At 36.3% G+C, this 20,654-nt stretch overlaps 1 long non-coding RNA gene across 1 annotated transcript in view; it reads left to right on the top strand.

The window, feature by feature from the left end:
- LOC131825040 (uncharacterized) overlaps positions 1-14,718 on the top strand; it is a 159,932-nt gene extending 145,214 nt beyond the window's left edge. Inside the window, exons 2-3 of the long non-coding RNA XR_009351106.1 lie at positions 7,780-7,936; positions 9,049-14,718. This is a non-coding gene — a long non-coding RNA (uncharacterized LOC131825040). The remainder of the gene's footprint in view (positions 1-7,779; positions 7,937-9,048) is intronic.
- The last annotated feature ends 5,936 nt before the right edge of the window (positions 14,719-20,654 follow it).

The following is a 20,654-nucleotide window of genomic DNA, read 5'->3' as shown; positions in this document are numbered from 1 at the left end:
CTGGCTTGTGATTCTCCCTCTCCCCCCACCCTCAATCCCCCTCTCTCTGCCTCTCTTAAAAACAAACAAATAAATAAATAAATAAAGATACACAGCAAATTATAAACAATGGGTATCTCTGGGGAGGAGAGTGGGATTGAGGTGGAGTGGGACCATGAAGGGGGCTTTTATTCTGCTTAGACTGCTTGTTTGATTTTTTTTTTTTTAAAGAAAGAATCTACATATATATTACTTTTGCAATGTAAAAAAAAATAACTTTTAGAAGATCGGGAAGTAAGCAGAGTATATGAATAAATTATTCACAAAAGAAGAGAAATAGCCAATGAATAAATACATTAGTTAGTCAGCCATACTCATATTTAAATAAATAGAACCAAAAATTGTATCACATTCAATTTTACATCAACTTAGAAAAGCTCAAAGGAGATAATACCCATTGTTTAGCATCAAAAGACATATAATGCTGGGGCGCCTGGGTGGCTCAGTGGGTTGGGCCGCTGCCTTCGGCTCAGGTCATGATCTCAGGGTCCTGGGATCAAGTCCCGCATCGGGCTCTCTGCTCGACGGGGAGCCTGCTTCCTCCTCTCTCTCTCTGCCTGCCTCTCTGCCTACTTGTGATCTCTCTCTGTCAAATAAATAAATAAAATCTTTAAAAAAACAAAAACAAAAACAAAAGACATATAATGCTGATAAAATGTCAAAAAAACCCACAGCAGTTGTGCGTGTGTGTGTGTGTGTGAGAGAGAGAGAGACACACACACAGGAGAAAAATAAACAAAAATATTAGTTAACATTCTACTTTTAGTATATGTGCAAGTATTTGCTATAAGAATGTTCATTATAGCATTAAAGGATTGGGAATATTGTATGTTTGACAATAGACTGCATAAATTATGATATCTTCAAGTAGTGTGATATGCAATAATTAAAATGCTACAGAGAAATGTGTTATAGAAGAAGTTATATATATATATATATATATATGTTGCATTCTTTAATGAATGGTAATAAATGGTATAGGTAAACTATCATAGGTATTGTATGATATCATTATTAACTTAAAACTAGAAGAGTATGCACCAAAGTATTATGATAAATGTAGTTAGGAAAATTATAAAATGAAAGAATGATGACATAGAATTTGCCCTACCAGTTATTAAGATATATTATTACATTAATTTATAAATAATTTAAAAGAGATCATTTATGAGTGACAGGATTGCAGGTTTACTGTTCCATTTTGTGTACTTATCTGTTTTATCTTGTTTTCTATAATTGCTGTATATTTTTATGTAGTTTAATTCTTTTTTTTTTTTTTTAAATTTTTTATTTTTTATAAACATATATGGGGGTTTGGGAGAAGGGTGTGGGATTATGGACATTGGGGAGGGTATGTGCTTTGGTGAGTGCTGTGAAGTGTGTAAACCTGGTGATTCACAGACCTGTACCCCTGGGGATAAAATATTTTTATGTAGTTTAAAAAATATTATAAGTTGCTCTTCAAAGAGTCTTAGGCCAGATAACTCAGAGTTCATTTACATAAGTTGTTTTTATATTTCACAGCATTTTCACATTATCTAGAAAAGCTGAACATGGTATCAGTTCTCCCTACTTCTGTTTACAATTTATGTAAAATTTGAAATTTTAAAATTTATATTGCTTTCGTAGGAGGATCAATTCTTTCACCATTGTCTTCCTCACAGTTGTCTGGTCTCCTGGACTAGACAGAAAGAAAGAAAGAAAGGGCAGCGTGTGCAGAGCTCGCCCATTTGCTACAGGGACTATGACCTGAGGACCCCCTTTCTCAGACTTGAAATGGATCACAATCCCCTGAATGGCTTGTTAAAACACAACATCTAGGGAGCTTCTGATTTGATATATCTTACTTCGGGAATCTAAAAATATCCTTTTTTGATAAGTTTCCAGGTGGTGCTGTAGCTGCTGGTCTGGGGGCCACAGTCCAGGAACCACTGTGCCTCGGCACATGTACCTTTCTCCTCTGATCTGGAGAGGCCAGCCTCCTTGACAGCCTTTGCTGTCTTTGGGAGGATGGTGACTGGAGAACACAGAGCGTAATCAAGCCTTGTCCCACTCCCTCCATGCTTTTCATCTTTTACTGCTTCTTAGGGAAAAGGTTAATTCGGTAATAGAGAAATCAGATTTTTTAAAAAAGTGTTGTGCAAGATTTACAGGTGTCTTTATTTTTCAAAAAGATTTCATTTATTTATTTGACAGAGAGAGGAAACATGAGCAGGGGGAGTGGGAGAGGGAAAAGCAGGCTTCCTGAGGAGCAGGCATCCAGACTCAGGGCTCCAAACCAGGACCCTGGGATCATGACCTGAGCCATAGGCAAATGCCCAATGACCGAGCCACTCAGATGCCCCTTACACGTATCTTTAGATATTTTTGAGATTAAAATGTTATCAGCATGGGTATCTGAATTACATGAGGTTACACAGGGCCACATTTCATTATATTAAATATACTGAATGTAAATTCCAATTTTGGCTATATGAATTTTATTTACTTTGTTTTTTGTTTCTAATACCTCTGTCTTCCTTGTTTGTTAATTTCTCGGCTAAACTTAGATTTTTAAAAAAGATTTTGTCATAGTCATATGTGAGATCTGCCTATAACATATTTTTTTCTTTTTCTTTCTTTTCTTTTCTTTTCTTTCTTTCTTTCTTTCTTTCTTTTTTTTTTTTTTTTTTCCCTCACAGTCTAGTGTTTGCTATGCAGGTTATACTAACCTGAGGGAGAGAAATGAGTAGGGGTACAATGTTAGGGATTATCTGTTCTTTAAGAGTGTAGTGGAACTTGCCTGTAAAACCATCTCAGCCTAGCGTGCTTTTGAAGGGTAGGTTTTCTATGTTTTGCTTGAGACATTTTTAACTGCTACACAATTCCATATTTCTTGAAGTGTATGTAGTTGAATTATGTTATAATTCAAATCACAGAAGTATAGCTCAAAGAATTTATACAGAATTAACACAGGTATGTAACCAACACACACTGAGAAATAGAATATTACCAGCATCCCACAAGCATAACTTATAAGTTTTTGTTTTTTTAAGTGCCACCAGATCTTGACTTCTACCAACTGTTAAGTGAAAAGAAATAAGGATTTGTAAATAACAATGGAAAATAGCTGAATTTATTGCTTGCCTGGCAAGTACCATTTAGGTATAAATCCCGTTTCTCTTTGTGCAGAAACTAAAAGAGCTTGATATCTATTTAAAAAGAGGCATTCAAAATCAGGGAACTTTTTAAGTTCAGATTTCTGGTGGCTCAGAAGTTGGACTAGAAACTTCTTTGCCAGTGGCCACCATCATGTTTCACCTTACTACTCACTGGAACCCAGGACTCAAACAAGCCAGAATGGGTTATACAAAATTCCAGGGCCCAGGGTGGTTTAGACACACGTGTGTGTACATTCTCAAAGTTGAACGAAAATTTTCTTTAAGACACTGTAGATGAATTTTAAAAACCTTGGACAAGTAGAATCATGTACTGTGTATTCTTTTGTGTTTAGTTTCTTGTGCTCAATATTACATTTATAAAATTCATCCAATGTTATTGCGTGAACAATAGAGTTCATTTACTCTGATTATTGGGTAGTGTTCCTTTGTGCAGATATAGTATAACTTATTCATCCTTCTTATCATTAATAGATATTTGAATAATTCCAATATCTGTTCTAGGAGATTTCTTTTAGTATTTTTATAAACATACACATACACTTCCATTGGGCCTATGCCCAGGAGCAGAATTTCTGAGTCACAGGGAATGCCTAGGGTAACTTCAGTGGGTACTGCCAGTTTTTCATAGCAATTAAACCAGTTTATAATCCCAGCAACAATACAGTAGTCCAGTGGCTTCACATCTTTGTCCTTACTTCCTATCATCAGTCTTCTAAATTTCTTGGTGAATGTGTAGTACTATTTCATTGAAGTTTTAATTTGCATTTCCCTTATCATGAGTGAAGATGAATTATTTTTAATTTCTTCCCTTGTGAAATATTTGTTCAAATATTTTATCCATTTCCTATCAGTTTTTTTTTTCCCAAAGAATTATAGGCATATGTAACTACACACACACACATGCATATATACATATCCTACATATATACACATGCATGTTCTTAGTTTGTGGCCCTGATGGTTATATTTATAAAAATATCTTCCATACTGTGACTTGACTTTTCAGTCTTGTTTTCTGTGACTTGTTCTTCTTATGATCTTAATGGTGTCTTTTATTAAGCAGAAATCCAGAAGGTATAAATTTTTATAAAAACTTAAATGATTCTGGATCAATTCATGTTTTCCCTTTCTTCAGTTTATCTTGTTAAGTTGTAATTTACTCGGCAATTTTCCTTTTATTTTTTCAAATTTATTAGCATAAAGATGCTCCTACTACTACTTTATGATTTTTTAAAGATTGTACTCTATCTATATTATGAATTCTTTTATTGTTCCTAATACTATTTAATTGTACCCATTCTATTTTTTTTCTTGACAAATACTGTCATAGTTTTGTCTATTTAAAAATTTCAGATTTTAAAAATATTTCCATCATTGTGACATCTTAATTAAGATATACTTCTTTCTACATCATAAATATATTTAAAACTTCCCTAAATTTAATTTAGAATATGGAAGACTTGAAATTCTTTACCAAGGCAGTGCGTTTGTATGAGTTTAAGGACATTAAACAAACAAACAAAAAAATCCTATAGGAAACAGGATACAGCATATTTAGATGCCAAATAGTATGCTCTGGTTTTTCATTTTAAGTTCTATTCTTAATTTATGACATTTTCTGAAATTCAGCCATTGTGTTATATATATATATATATAATATATTATATTATATATATTATATATAATAATATAATATTATATAATATATATATATTTTAAGATTTTATTTATTTTTTTGACAGAGAGAGAGAGAGAGAGATCACAAGTAGGCAGAGAGAGAGGCAGAGAGAGAGGAAGGGAAGCAGGCTCCGTGCCTAGCAGAGAGCCCGATGTGGGGCTTGATCCCAGGACCCTGGGATCATGACCTGAGCTGAAGGCAGAGGCTTTAACCCACTGAGCCATCCAGGTGCCCCATTGTGTTATATTTTTAATCAGCTTTTCATCTCATAGATTTTATATGTGAGGCCAAGAAATAGGCTAATACTGACAAGAAATCATATTATATAAAATTAATGATTGCTTTTGAAATAGCTGAATAAACATGTTGGAGGCATTTAGGGCATGATTTTCATGATAATCTGACTTTAGTCTAAGTAGGTATGAAAGCATTAAAAGCAGAGTTTTTATTTGCTTCAAAGATAAAACTGCACAGGGTCCCTGACTTCTGGTGAAGGCTTTTTCACTTCATCTTGAATTGGATGTTGCTTTTTCTCACTCACACCCCGAGCGGAATAGAATTCCCTTCCCACCACAGCAGGTCAGCTCCAAGTAGAGAGCAAGGAAGCGAGCATTTTGCAAAAAGAAAACAAGGCTATTTCTGGGAAATATGTTATTGGTGACAGCATTTTCCAGAATATATTAGGAAAAGAGAAAGAAAAAACTCTTCAGATCTTTTAAATTAAGATTAAAAAAATCCTTAGAACTCAAGCCCTCTACAGTCTGCCTCCACCCAAAATAGAAAAAAAAAAAAAATGTAAAAACAAAAGCAGTTATTAAGAACTCTCCAAGTCTAAACTCTTGCCAATAAGGAGAAACGAAAAATTTATTTTGCTCTTAGTATAAAATACAAGATTTGAGGGAGTACCTGTGCCTCGTAAGATGGTATGGAGTTATTAGGACTCTTGGCTTCAGAAAAGGGATCAGTAAATTAAAGAGAACCAGATAACTGGATAGGGGAGGACAATCCAGAAGGTTCAAGTCAGGGGCATGGGTGTTGGGCATCCACACGTCACTAAGACAGAGTTAGGAAGCACATTACAGGTGCTAATGTATGCTCTCCTGCATCCATAGCAGGCATTGATGATGGGGGTGGGGGGAACATTTGCTTCCCGTTGAACTCCAGCATGGCCCAACCGTCGCCCTGAGCTGTGTATTGCCTGTTGCCATTTCTAATCTGCCTAGGAGGGTTGGCCCATGAGAAGCAGCTACTTTGCTTTCACGAGGTTAAGGGGTTCAACAATTAGTTAGGAGAAACTAAGAGTTGATAGCAAAATTACATCACATGTGTATGTTGGATGTGTGTGCTTACATGGAGCAGTCTTAATATTCTTATTTCACTGAACACATTCAGTCACTGTCAATCAATATCTGTCTTTATAAAATCTTGCATTAAATAGATTCTTCAGGGATTATTAGAGATGGATCTCTGGATTAGGGTGAGCCTTCCTCACAATTGAGTACAACGATTCTGGTTTCTGCACTCTGTATAGTATGCTGCCTTAATAAGGCTTATTCCTACTCTGTTGTACAACCTTATGCATGAACTGTTTGGTATTTGTTTGCTTTCTTTGTTTCAGAATGACTTGTTTTCAGTCCTCTTATGCTGTGACCATGGTAAATTCCCTATTCTTGATTTTAACAAGTATGTATCAAAACACAATCATCAGCCCCAGTATCTTGGGGGCAGAAAGCCATGGTCGGGCTGGAGCTGGAGATGTGGGCTTTAGGCATCTGGTGATTTGGACTGCCATAGGTGGCCCACTAGAGCAGGATTATGATTTGGTGAGGTGACGAGGACCAGAAGAGGATGCATGTGACCTCAGGTTTTAGGACAGTGATTCTCAACCACAGAGAGATCCTGCAAAATACCAAATTGTGCTCCAACTTCCATCCTGAGATTTTGATTTAATTGGTTTTCTATAACTCCCAGGCCAAGATATCTTTTAGAAGCTCCCTAGGTATTTAATATGCATCTAATGTAGAAAACCATTGTCATGGGGGGTTAAATTTTTTTTAGGTCAAGGGGACATAACTGGCAGGTGACTGGTTATTTATTAGGTGTTGTTTCCAGAAGTAGGCTCAGTGGTAGCCACAAAAATCAGACAAGTATGCATTTGTCCCATAGGGAGCAAATGCTTCAGTACCAATTTGCTTCCAACAGTCCTTTATCATATTAGCCCTGTTTTTCTCCTGTGGTTAAATCCCCAGGGCTACTCCAATTTCTTATTATGAAAGAGTCATATTTTCCAGCTAAAGGTCAGCTTTGGACTGTCTTTTGGTATGGTATTTACAAGTGTGCTATCCTCCCTCTACACACACCAATTTTTTTTTTTTCCATTTGGGGTTATGGAGTCACCTTCATTGATCCAGAAGTATGTGATATTGCTATAATCCTACATATCTCTTATATAAACCTAAATGAAGGTATAGAATCAAACAATATATTTATGGCAGCTGGAAGAAGGAAAGAATAAAGATGGCTAAGCAACTGGATATGCTTTGGCAGCAGAAGTACTTTGTCAACAGAAATAGAAATTTGGATAGTGTGGGAAGAACCGTGAAAATAAGAAGACTTTAGTGACCATGAAAGTATTGAATTTTTAGTGATTGAATGGATTTTTTTTGTTCATATGGAGAAACTACCCACACTCCTATCTATTCAAATTGTTTATTAGATTTTTATTCAATACTTTCTGCTGAGATTTCTTAGAGTAATTCAAGTAATTCCTGCCTTCCTTTGAAAATAATAAAGTAAGCCTTAGAAAATGTAATAATTTTGTTAAGATTTAAGAATTCCAATGTCGAATTCAAAATAAACTTGGACAATGCATTAATGCTTCAGTCTGTTCTCACCTCCCAGGAAATGTCTGCTCTAGACACAAGTGGAAGCTGCATACATCATGCCAACTCAGAAGAGAACAAAGGAATTTGTCAAGAGATAATGTCAGACTCTTCAGACGCATTCCAATTGATTATTGCATTTGGAAGATTTCTAGACATTTGTTGATCTAAAGAAGGTGAGCTGAACCTAATCCATAATTTATCAGTTCCACTGAAAAAACTATCAGAAACACATTTGTCCATAACTAGGTATGCTTTTTTGTGTGAGAAAATAGATCAGTAATTAGCTCTTATGGAAAAGACCCTTTTCTGATAATGGAAGTTTTTACCTTTGATTTGTTGCTGATGTAACTAGATAATCATTTATAATTTTCAAAGATCTATATCTATGGGAAAAAAAACTCAGAATTAATACTTGATCTTCAACTGTTTGATTAATTTAATTTTTATTATTGAAAAATATGTATTTTGATTATTAAAAATATATTTGTGGAGACTAGTATCAGTAGAAGAAGTAAAGAGACTTTTAATAGATGGGTTTTAAGTCCTATTTTAATTCTGCTTTTATGCTGTGTTACAGAGAGCTAAATTCCATGGTAACACAGTGGTATCTTAGTTTAACCATGGAGTGCTTTATATAATAAGCATTGCACATAATTGACTATTCATGGCATTACATGCAACCTCATCAAAACCAGGAAGAAACAAGGTGCATATGGAAACAGCTGAGTTATTAAGACACTGATTATTTAATTGTTGCATATAAGTAGTTTCTTAGGTTGGAATGTGCACCTTTGAGGAAACAATATAATATTTGAAGTTCTTACAGACAACTACATTTCTTAACAGGAGAATTAGTGTATTTCTAAACTGTGGTCAGTTGAGATGTTGTTTTATCACATCTGTCCTTAAATCTTAGCAGTTGGAGTTATTAATGCTGTTGCTCTTCTCCCAGACACATAGATTTCAGATTCAGGCATTTTGACTCAGCCTTATTTCCCTCCACGTCTTCTCTTTTCCTCATTGCAAAGCATCTATGCAGCATGTTTAATCTTTCTAATGCATGGTTCCCAATATAACACCCGCTCAGAAACCATTAGTGCTTCTACAGTGTGTGTTTTAAGTGAAATCTCTACTGCTCTTACATGACAGTAGTATTACCAAAAAACCTGGCATTTTCAAATACTGTGTCAAAAAACCAACTGTTGAAATGGGTGTGTGGGATAGTGACACACGAGAGATGGCATAAACAATACCAAATCAGCAATAACCACATTATATTTTTCAGGATTTTCAATAATGAAGATCTTTAAAACGGCCAGAGTAATCTTTTTCAAAAAGTGAAGTAATAAACTGGTTGATCAGAACTGCTCCAAATAAACTGAAACATCCCCGGAAAAATTCTGAAGAGCATGTAGGATCAGACAAGAATCAATAAACTCTGTACAATCAAAATGTGTGTAGTGCTGTTTACAACCTCCAGCAGGATCCAGAAGAAAGAACGCCAGCTGAGCCTCCATTGACTGCACACCAAACAGGTGTGAGTTCCTGCACTGTTGACGGCATAGCGTTTTTCTACTGTTCGAGGTGCTTCTTCCCGATCACGGTAATTTTATATCCAGCCGCTGCTGGAGTCGTGCCAGTCTTGCTCCTTAATTATTCAATCACGTTCTTAACAATTCATGTTACAAAAACTCACGCCACAGGAGAAATGCCTGTACAAATTCTTCAGTCTAGGAGGCAGGTGAGGACCCCACCATCTAGGCTTCATCTGCTTAAGCTGCCGGCTCAGCAGATAATACAGCAGATGGTTAGGAAGGCAGGCTTGAAGATCGCTCTACCTCTGTTCAAATTCCAGCTCCTGTACTTGCGAGCTGTGCTCTCTGAGGCAAGTTATGGGAATTCTTTATGCCTTAATTTCTTCATCTGTAAAATGGTGGTGATGGTGATACTATTACCCCTGCAACAGTATTGTGGAAATCAGACCAGAGTTATGGATCCACATATGTAGAGCATGGGCCATCCTTAGCATGCAGTCCTCAAACACTGGAGAGGGCGTTTCTACTCTCGGCTGTCTGGATGGCCATTTCTTAACATAGGCTTCTTTGCTTCTGTTGTTCCCTCTAATAAGCATGCTATTTCATTCATGTTGTTTCATCCTGCTCAAATTTATCTACTCCCATACGTCTTTTCTGATACATGTCTTTTATGAGCTTTTTAAATGGATGGAACTTCCTTCCCTTTGTGTCTGTTGTACATCCTTTCCTCCGGAGACTTAAGTGAAAACCATTCAAGTGATTGATTATATATGCATAATGTACACATATATTTATATTTGTGTCAAAGCTGTCATTTGTGGCGCCTGCAGGTGCTATAGAAAACCTGAAATCCAGGACTGTTCCTATATGCCTTGTGATTTTGCTAGACGTGCGTGTTCCGGTTCGTGATATGTAATTATGTTTGTGGACAGGTTACCCAGTCTTCAGAGACTTTTAATGCCAGGAAACAAACTGAGGGCTGCTGGTGGGGGTGGGACAGATGGGGTGGCTGGGTGATGGACACTGGGGTGGGTATGTGCTGTGGTGAGTGCTGTGAATTGTGTAAGAATGATGAATCACAGACCTGTACCCTTGAAACAAATAATACATTATACGTGAATTTAATTAATTAATTAATTAAAAGGGAAAAAAGTACAGGAAAAATGCTATATAAACTCACACCGTGGGAAAAAAAATCTCTTTATGCAAATAAATAAATAAATAAATAAATAAGGATCTTTTAAACCCAAACCAGTGTTAATGCCATGTTGATACCATCGTGGTACCCTTACTTGATGCTTCTTTTGATAGGTTTTGCCATCCTATTTTCTAAAATGAATGTAGGGGTGCCTGGGTGGCAGTGAGTTAAAGCGTCTGCCTTTGGCTTAGGTCATAATCTCAGGGTCCTGAGATTGAGCCCTGCATTGGGCTTTCTGCTCCACAGGGAGCCTGCATCTTCCTCTCTCTCTCTCTCTCTGCCTGCCTCTCTGCCTACTTGTGATCTGCCAAATAAATAAATAAAATCTTTAAAAAAAAATAAAGTGAATGCAATAACTGAGCCAAATCACTACAGAGAATGGTTTACAAATACATTTTATTTGGAAAAAAAAAAATGAAGACTTAAAGAAAACCTCAAACCTCCACCCACCCAGTCAAAGCCTTGGTTCTAGCATTTTGCATCCTGCATGGTGTTCAAAAGAATATTTCTTGATGGAGGGGATGAGGTGAAGGAGTCAGCTTCCCCATTGCAAGGAATGTGTGTGTGTGTAAATAATATATATAATATAAATATATAATTATATTATATATAAATATATGTACATATATTTATAAATCCCCCTTTTTTCTGCTTATCATAATCATTTTTAATTTACTACTTTAACATGCAGCAACACTTCACATTCTATTTTGGAGTGATGAGAGACCAGTCAGAGTAGAGAAGGAGGAGAGAGGCTTCTCTATTTTGCACTGTGGTCCTTTGATAAGGACACTTCAGGGTTTACTCAATTAAGGGGTCATCAGGTGATTCCGGACCTGCTGCTGAAAAACGATGAGATAATACTTAGAAATATGTGTCTCTGTTTATCTCTGTAACCACAGGTATGTGCCTGAGTTTCTCAACAAATGGCTAATTATCTCTGCATTTTCAGTGGTCTAGCGGCCGATACTGAAAGCCCCAGAATAAACAAGCTTCACTGTAGGACCCATCTGGACTCTTTGCCATTCATGTGGGTGATACTAGTTATAGAAATCGGTTTCTCAGAGCCTATGCAAACCTCCTGATTTTGTTTCAAATTTACTTTCTTCCCCATGACATCATTTGGAGATAGCCAAATAGCCAACCTTATTTTCTTTTGTACTTGTCCAAACTATAAGCTGGATAACTTTTCTCAGCATACATTTGCATTTTCTACAAATGTCATTTCAAATAATATTTAAACTCTATGGTTATTAATGTTTTATAGCACCTGATGCAATCTAAGGGGTTTAAAAAGTGAGGGGAATTTTCCTCTGCAAGAGATTTATTTTGTTTTAACTAGGGAGCCCAGGATTCAAGTCAAGGTATCAAAGGTGTTGTTTGACACTGTTGGGATGGTCATTACTTACATTTACAGATTTCAAAGTAGAGTTAATTCTTCACAGAATCTTGTTTTTGTTGTAATAATTTCAAATTTAAGCAATTAATATTACTATTTAGACTTGTGTAGGATTGCTCTGTAAGCATATAATTTTTATATTTGTTGACATATAATTATTTTATATGTGCATACTGGGTCAATGGAGCTAAATAATTTTAACCATGTTGAACTATATGTACATGTATTCATATAAATTTAATAAAATATAATTTTTTTAAAGATTTTATTTAATTATTTGACAGAGATCACAAGTAGGTGAAGAGTTAGGCAGAGAGAGAGAGAGGAAGAAGTAGGCTCCCCGCTAAGCAGAGAGCCCGATTCGGGGCTTGATCCCAGGACCCTGGGATCATGACCTGAGCCAAAGGCAGAGGCTTTAACCCACTGAGCCACCCAGGTGACCTTAAATATAATTTTTAAATGCGTGATTTTATATAAAATTATTTTGTATAGTTCATGCATTTTATTTTATTGTAGCAGATGATATATAAATATAGATATATAGATGTAAATATATATTGAATAGATTTTCCATAGTCTAGTGCTTTTTATGCCTTTGAAGTTGTGAGAATTTAGTATTTATTCATGAGCTATAGTCTAGAAGCTATTAAGAAAATATAAGAAATTTTAAGAACAACGTTTTTTATCCTAGAGGTTTTCCTATTGTATTTAAACTTTGCTTTTAATGCACATTCTTATTCTTTTCTTTGTAGGACATAGTGGTTTCCTATTAAGTAAATTGCCATTGGTCTTACTAAAGGGATTCATCCTAAAATATGCCCATGGAGAGCTACCATGAGACAGGGTCCTAAGAGTTGATCTTGATGTTTAGGTCTTCTCCCAGTGCTGTGGAAGAATGCATAGCTACAGAAAAAAAAAAAAAAATCAAATTATAGGTGTCATGGAAAACAAGAGCATTGAAGTGAATCTAAACTCATCTGAAGGGAAAAGCAAATCCATGAATTCGAAGAAAAATCATGTCGTGTAAGGCTGTGGAGATGAGAAGCATACTGGATTGTGGAATTCAAGGTGGGTTAGGACTGGTGTCCTAAGACAATGCCAGGGCGTTAGAAGTTCATTCTTGCGTGGCCTAAGTGTCCAGCACTGCACCAGGTAGACTTAGTCACTTTAGCCATTTACAAGGAATGTGTGTGATAAAGAAATTGATGGCTACCTTTGCAAAATTTGCTAACTTCGAACAGGAGTTCTAATTTAATTTTTGATGACTGTTTTTAATAGCAACTAACTTTTTATGCCTTCAGTTACTGCCTCTGTTCTTTTCTAAATAGTTGCCAAAAGTCTACTTCTTTAGCCACAGAACCTGTCCCATTTCCAAATAACCAATGTAAACATTTTCTGTTGGATATCATTTGTTACCTCAAAATAACAGATCTGAATCTGTATTTACTGTCTTCCCCTGAGCTGGATTTTCCATGTAATATGGTTTTATTGTGACATCCATAGACTCCATGTACCCGTTCTCCAAAAGTTTAATTTTGCTTTTATTTTCGCCTTCGTTTAAACTTAGACCTTGAGTTAAGTTGGGGAGCTGATGTAAGCAAGACAAAGATTAATTGACTGGACATATTACCTGTTCTATTTTTGTATACTTCCAGCTTACGTACGGCATTTATATGAATAAGAAGCAGTTGGGCCTAAGCCTCCTTCATGGCCTTGGGGGAATCTCCTATAATGGTTTCTAGGATTTTATATAGGAGATTATACTTTCACTAATAGTAGAAAATCAGAGGTGCAACGCTGTTGTTCAGAGCAATAATCTCTGTGCATCAAAACAATGCGAACTATGTCCAATACATCAGGCAAATAAAAAAAAATGGGGAATGTGATTTTATTAAATTACCATAAGTTATGAGCCATATTTTTTCAATTCTAAAAAATTAAATTCACTTTTAATTTTAATGGTTTAAATTGGGAAGCTTCTTTCAATTGATGCCAAAATATAATTGATGTCAAAAGAAGCCTATATGCCTTTGGGCAGTGAAAGAAATTGTAAAGTGATTGTCATTTCTTTTTCCTTTTTTTAAAAAAAAGATTTTATTTATTTATTTGACAGACAAAGAATCACAAGTAGGCAGAGAGGCAGGCAGAGAGAGAGGAGGAAGCAGGCTCCCTGCTGAGCAGAGAGCAGATGCTGGGCTCCATCCCAGGACCCTGAGATCATGACCTGAGCTGAAGGCAGAGGCTTTAACCCACTGAGCCACCCAGGTGCCCCAAGTCATTATCATTTCTGAGCTTATAGTATCATGGCCAAGAATTAAAGGCATCTGTTCTTCTGACTCCTGTTTCATCTGACTTCCACATGAGAAGAGTTATTTGCCTTTGTACCACTAGAGCTGTTTGAATTTTAAATTGGACTTGTATATGTTATTTAAAATGTCCTCAGAAAAAAAAATATAACCTTTGGGAGCATGGGAATGAAAGTTTCTACAAACCCAGATGATCACTTGTCTTTTGTCATCCAGTATGATTCAAGACAATAGTATTGCCAAATCACTTGGAACTGATCAGAGACTTTTCAGAACTAGACAAGATTTGGGGGGCTAGTTTTTGAGTCCTGAGGACTATCAGTCATATAATTAAGAGCCAAACAAAAACAAAGCAAGTAACTAAGAGTTTAACCAAATGGAGAATGAGAGAAGAAATGGAGAAAATGGAGAAGTGAATGGAGAAGAAATTCTAGGGTCATCTGATGTGTTTCACAATTATACTGCTGTTCCTGAAGGTGCTGAACAGATTAGAATCAGGTGTACTGGTAATCTCTGTGATTCTATACCGAACCTCTGATCAGCAGAATTTGTCAGTATGATCTTTGGACTTAGAATTTGTCGTGACTGAGAAGCTAATATTGATGAACAATGTGGCAAGGGATTTTGCACCTAAGTGTATGCTGTTGTTGGGTCGTTTTTTAAATTTCTAATTTTTTTAATTTTTTAAAGATTTTATTTATTTATTTGAGAGAAAGAGAACAAGCATGAGTGGAGGAGAGGGGCAGGAAGAGAGGGAGGAAAGAGACTCCCCGCTGAGCAGGGAGCCTGATGTGGGGCTCCATCCCAGGACCCCGGGATCATAACCTGAGCTGAAGGCAGACGCTCAACTGACTGGGTCACCCAGGTGCCCCTATTGGGTGGCTTTTAAATGTGTACATTTTAATACAACATCTTCTCTTGAAATTTTACTCCTAAATTGATATGCCTTAAAAATTAATACTGTTTTAGGATTAGGGAAATGGTGGCAAATTAACAGTGTCTTTAGAAAGATGGAGGCTGCAACTCAATTTTATTTGCATTACTCTTAGGTTGTAACTTTTTACTCTAAATTATTCATATTTGTATCCATTATCTTCCATACCCAGCAGGAACTTTACTGAGGGAAGAAACTGTGAGTACAATTAGTGTACCCTAATTTGCACAGAATAGGTGCTATACATTCTTGGTGGCCTGAAGAAATTAGGAAGAAGTGAAAGAGCAGAAAAACAAGAGGGAAAGTGAGAGCTCAGGGGAAATGTTGTGTCAGAAGCCAGGAGCAAACACTGGCCAGTGGCCTCTCCCGACTCTCTTGACGCTAAGGGGCAAAATCTCCAGCATTTTCACCTGTCTGTCTTTCGCAATCTCCATACATTACGAAGTAACTGCTTTAGGTTAACACTTAGTTTTAAATGGGAATGCAAAAATAAACTAGCTATAATCTGTCTAAAGGGAGGGTTTGTGTCAAAGATTGTGTATAATGAGAATATACCTGGTGCAATGTAGACACAGAAGCAATTATGAGTGTAAAGAGGAGGTCTAGTTTTCCACATGCAAAATAACACTAAAAATGATGGTGTGTTCAGAATAATGGCAAATAATTTATTTTCATGTCTTCAAATAATGTCACATTACTTATTAAGAATTTTAATAAAGAAGTATGCCTTTGTGTATCATGGATGCCCAGAAAAGTAGATGTTACGGTCCAAATCCCTTCACTTTGATTTATTAATCCTCTGTTTATTTGGATGCCGTGTCACAGAGTACAGCTAATAAAAGCATGAACATTTGTCTCTGAGCAAGTTTGATTTGAGGTGAATAACATTAAACAACAGCCTATTGACAAGCAATTAAACACCACTTCCCCTAGCAGTGCTGTGAATTATGGTGGTCCTAAGTAATGGAAGCATCCTTATGTTTTAGAATTCCAATATAATCTAAGATGAGAAGAACCTTTAATTAGATTTTCAATAGAATCAGCGAAGACCCACTGCTCATCATCTTGACTGCTTATCTGCATCGACTGAGGCCAAAACAAAACAAAGATAAATAGCAAAATTCATTAACCATCCATTTACTTCAACTGCAGCTTCCAATTGAATCGACATTATTCATGCCTACTGCCATCTCCTCAGGGAATATCACACAGCATTCCCCAGACAGAGTGCTGTGCCTCTTAACTTGAACTTTTAGAGTCATTTAGTCAACTCTTCTGCACCACGGAGTAACCTCACTGAAGCAAAAAGAAATCAGGTGGTTTTCTAATTCCATTTACACTTAAAATGTTTATTTGAAGAACAAGAACTAAACAGAGGTACCAGGCAGAAATTGTGTGCCTTTTTCAGCAACAGAAAAGAAAGGCAGTCCCCCAAATGCCCAACAGAAAAAGTCACAGGAGATATTTGCATCGCCCAAGATCATAGTCTAGTCAGCCTGGAAGAACATTTACAGAAGAAAGGTGACTATAATACTCTCCTGCAAGTGAAGAAGCTATTTTTTCACCGTGTAGATTTGAGGATGCAAAAGTCATGAAATACAGGCACTGTGCGAGCTCTTATTGTCTATAAAATGTCCTCTGAGGAAGTGTTCGCTAAACTAAGATACTGCCCAGGACCAGTATTAGTGTGTTTAATTAGCAGCCTCCTTCCAAGAAAGCCTTGTCTCTTGCTCGCAGGTCTTATTCCCAGTTTTGTTTTTTTTAAGATTTTATTTATTCATTTGACAGATAGAGATCACAAGTAGGCAGAGAGGCAGGCACACAGAGAGAGAGGAGGAAGCAGGTTCCCCGACAAGCAGAGAGCCATATGCAGGGCTCTATCCCAAGACCCCAGGATCATGTCCCGAGCTGAAGGCAGAGGCTTTAACCACTAAGCCACCCAGGCGTTCTTCTTATTCCCAGTTTTCAGCCCCCTCTCCATCCCAGGGCATCAGCACAGGTATTCTTATGTTTTGCAATGCACCAGTTTGTGAAGTTTTAACAAGCAGCATTTGCTGTCAATTAAGGCAGTGTTTTATTCACATGTGCCAACCTCTGAAGAACTGCTTTAAATTAGCTCACAAAGAAATGAATCTGTTTGAAAAAAAAAAAAAAAAATCTGTTTCTTCGTTGCCTGTGCCTTTCACATAATTCTAATTACCATGCCTATTAAATGTTTTTAAATCATATAAAATTTTGCGGAGAAAAGGATTTCATTACAGTGGCATGCGGGTTAGCCACTTTGAAATGATGCTTATACTATCTGAATTATACCTGGTCATCCAAGAAGAAACTAATAATGATTACATCATAAACAGACAGAAACCAGGTTGCTAAGGAAAGACAAAAGAAAATTAACTCCGTAATTAGGTAACCAAGGTTTTTGTCTACATAATGCCAAAATAGCTAATTTAATATGTTGAATGAGTGAGACTGGTTTTTATTATGTAAGCAAAACAAGGGACTGATTCCCTGATGCTTTTGTTCTTCAATTAGTCGCGGTGGCAGTATATACACATAACTTAAATATGCTTCAAGCTGCTTTTACTTTGTATCTCAGGCAACATTTCTTAATGAGTCTGCCAAAAGAGAAAACAAATTTTCTCTTTAGCTAGGAAGCAATTTCTATATTCAGAAAGAAGTTTGATCATTCTGGTTGAGTTTACCAGTGATGTTGGTCCACAAAGTAATTTGCATGGTGTGGGCCTAAACGTGCGCGCACGCGCGCGTGTGTGTGTGTGTGTGTGTGTGTGTGTGTTACTTCCCAACATTGAGATGGTTTGCCTAGAGCAAATCAGTTCTTTAAAAAGTCTAATTAAATATGTTTATATATTTTAGTCAAGAAATGCTGATAGGATAGATAAATAACCAGACCTGTGGATCCAGGGCTTACCCTAGAAAATTCATATCACTTTTGATTCCATTGCACCTTCACTCCTGGTTTATCTCTGAACTTTCTTTGGGATTTCTAAAGCCAAGCATGGGTCTTCCCTTAGTTCTAAAAAAACAAAACAAAACAAAAAAACCCTCAGTGATTATTGCTTCAAGTATTGCTTCTCCCTTATTATCTGTTTTTCTGGGACTCCAATTAGGCATATGCTTGGCCTTCATTCCTGCATGTTCTTCTTGTGTCTTAACCTGTCTCATATTTTCTATCCCTTTATCTCTCTTTGCTGCATTCTGAATATTTTTTCTAGTTAATTAGCTCCTTTTGCACCTGTATTGGTTGAAGCTGCTATTAAATCTATCCAATCAAGATTATTTTACATTTTCAGTTTTTAGTTTTGTCTATTAAATGTGCATTTAAAAATCAAATGATTCTACAAACTATGGAAAATAGCAGTGCCTAGGGCCTCTCCCTTCTCATTTCCCTATTCTCAAGAGCAATTATTTTTTATTTTTATCTGATTATTCTGACATTTCTCTGGATAGTTCCAAGTAGTAGATGATAATGCATTCTTATCATTGGATAGCTTAGGGATTATTTGTTGGCTTATGATAAAGTTGAGAATTTAGCTGTTAAAGGCTCTTTATGATGTAGGAACTCAGATCCTTCAGTAGTGGGAAATATTCTAAAGTTAATTCTTTGACAATTACCTCCCCTCAGTTTTCTCTATTCTTTCTTTTTAGAACTCCCATGATATAGACATTACATCTCCTGGATTGGTTTTCTCAAATATATATATTTATATATTTTATGTGTTTCTAAAATATATATATTATATTTTATATGACTATATTATATATATTTTATATATATATTTTTTCTTTTGGCTCAGACATTTCTTTGACTCCATCTTTTATCACTTCTATGAAGTTTCTTATTTCAGCTCTATTTTTAATCACTGAGAGCTTCCTTTTATTCTCCTAAGCATTTCTTTATATTGTATCATAGTCTTACTTTCAGTTTTATCATCTTTCCTGTTTACTTAAGGATATTAATTACTGTGTTAATGAGTTTTCTTTCCTTCATCCTCTCTGTTCCATCAGGGTAATCCTTCCTGTATGTTTGCTTTCATCTCTGCCTCTTTACATGAGGCTTTCCCGAGATGTGTGCTCATTTTTGGGTATCTGCACATGGTTAAGAATGATGAAAGCTTCTGAGAATTATTGTCTGTAAGCTTCATTGGAAGGTCATGTGGTTTTGTTTGTGGAACTTCTGATATCATAATCTTAGGTCTTTTATTTAAGGTTTTTAGATTTCCCAGATTTCTTTGGAGGGTAAAGACCAGCAAGCATTCTGGGAGCCATGTAAGGTAAGAGGTGTAGGGTTTAGGGTGTGAAATGGGGAAGGAGTTTGGGAAAGGGGTGTCTCTTAGCCAATGGCATGTTTAACTTTACTTAATTTCTTAAATTTTTGTTTTGATTTTATTTTTTCTAAATACTGCCCTATCTACAACTCTGTCTGATATCCAAAATAAGAGACTCACCAGTCTTAGAAATGAAAGCACTTGTGTGGAACAAGGAAGGAAATCTGGAGAATCTAATTAACTTCTTAATATATCTCAACAAATCCTCTTTTTCCTATGTTTTCAGTAGCATCTATTTCCATGGGTAACTGGCATAGCCAGTTTGGGGAATTCTGAAGTATGAAATCAGTGGAGTTCTCCACTCTTCGCATTTCCAGTTTAGGAGTCTGATTTCTTGGCTCACCTCCATCTTGTTACTACTTGTCTAGCGATTTTCCAGCTTTTCTCAGATTTTCTAAAATCTTGGTACCATTCCTTCTCCCGTTCTCACTGGGCTGACTGACCTTGTCAATAGGATTTCAGAAGGGAGAGAGAAGCAGTTAGCCAACTGCCAACTTTATTTGAAATTCGCAAGTCAATTTATTTTATTATATCTTTAACTTCTAGAGGGCCTATTTGACTTTCCTTTGTGAATATGTCTGGTCATTTTCTAGAGTTCTAATCTTTTAACATATTTTAAGTGGTTTTACTTGTTGAACCATTTTCGTTCTTCTTATTTTATATTCTGTTGCTTGGCAGTCCAATATATGAAGGATTGTAGACCCGATTCTGCTCTTCTGTCTGCTGCCTGTCAAGTAAGTCTGTATTTTCCCTGTACATTTTGTGGTTTTTGTCAGTTTTATATTTCTTGGAACTTATCAGTAGGATTTATCTAAGGCCTAGATGAGTGGATTCCTCCAGAGAGGATTGTGCTGCTTTTCCTGATCCTCTGGGGTTGGGAGGCATTTGAAACTAAATTCTCTGCACAAGGGCTTCTGGAAAATGTATGTACTGTGCCTAAGGCCTAGCTTGTGCTTATGAATTTTAAGGGAGCTTTTTCTTTCTTCCCCTTTCCACTTAGCATCAAAGTTTAAGATAAAAAATTTCCTTCCTTTTTTGGGAGGGATAAATTATTTTTGCTTACTCTTATTCTGAGGATAGGGCACTTTATAGAGCTTAGCTGTATAGGAGTGGTTATTATGAATGCCCAGATTGCACTGGTTCTAGGTTTTTGTCTTTTGTCCCCTGCAC

The sequence above is a fragment of the Mustela lutreola genome, chromosome 2 (genome assembly GCF_030435805.1).
Source record: "Mustela lutreola isolate mMusLut2 chromosome 2, mMusLut2.pri, whole genome shotgun sequence".
NCBI lineage: Eukaryota > Metazoa > Chordata > Mammalia > Carnivora > Mustelidae > Mustela > Mustela lutreola.
The sequence above is the reverse complement of the archived record's forward strand: the minus strand, read 5'-3'. Positions and strand labels throughout refer to the sequence as shown.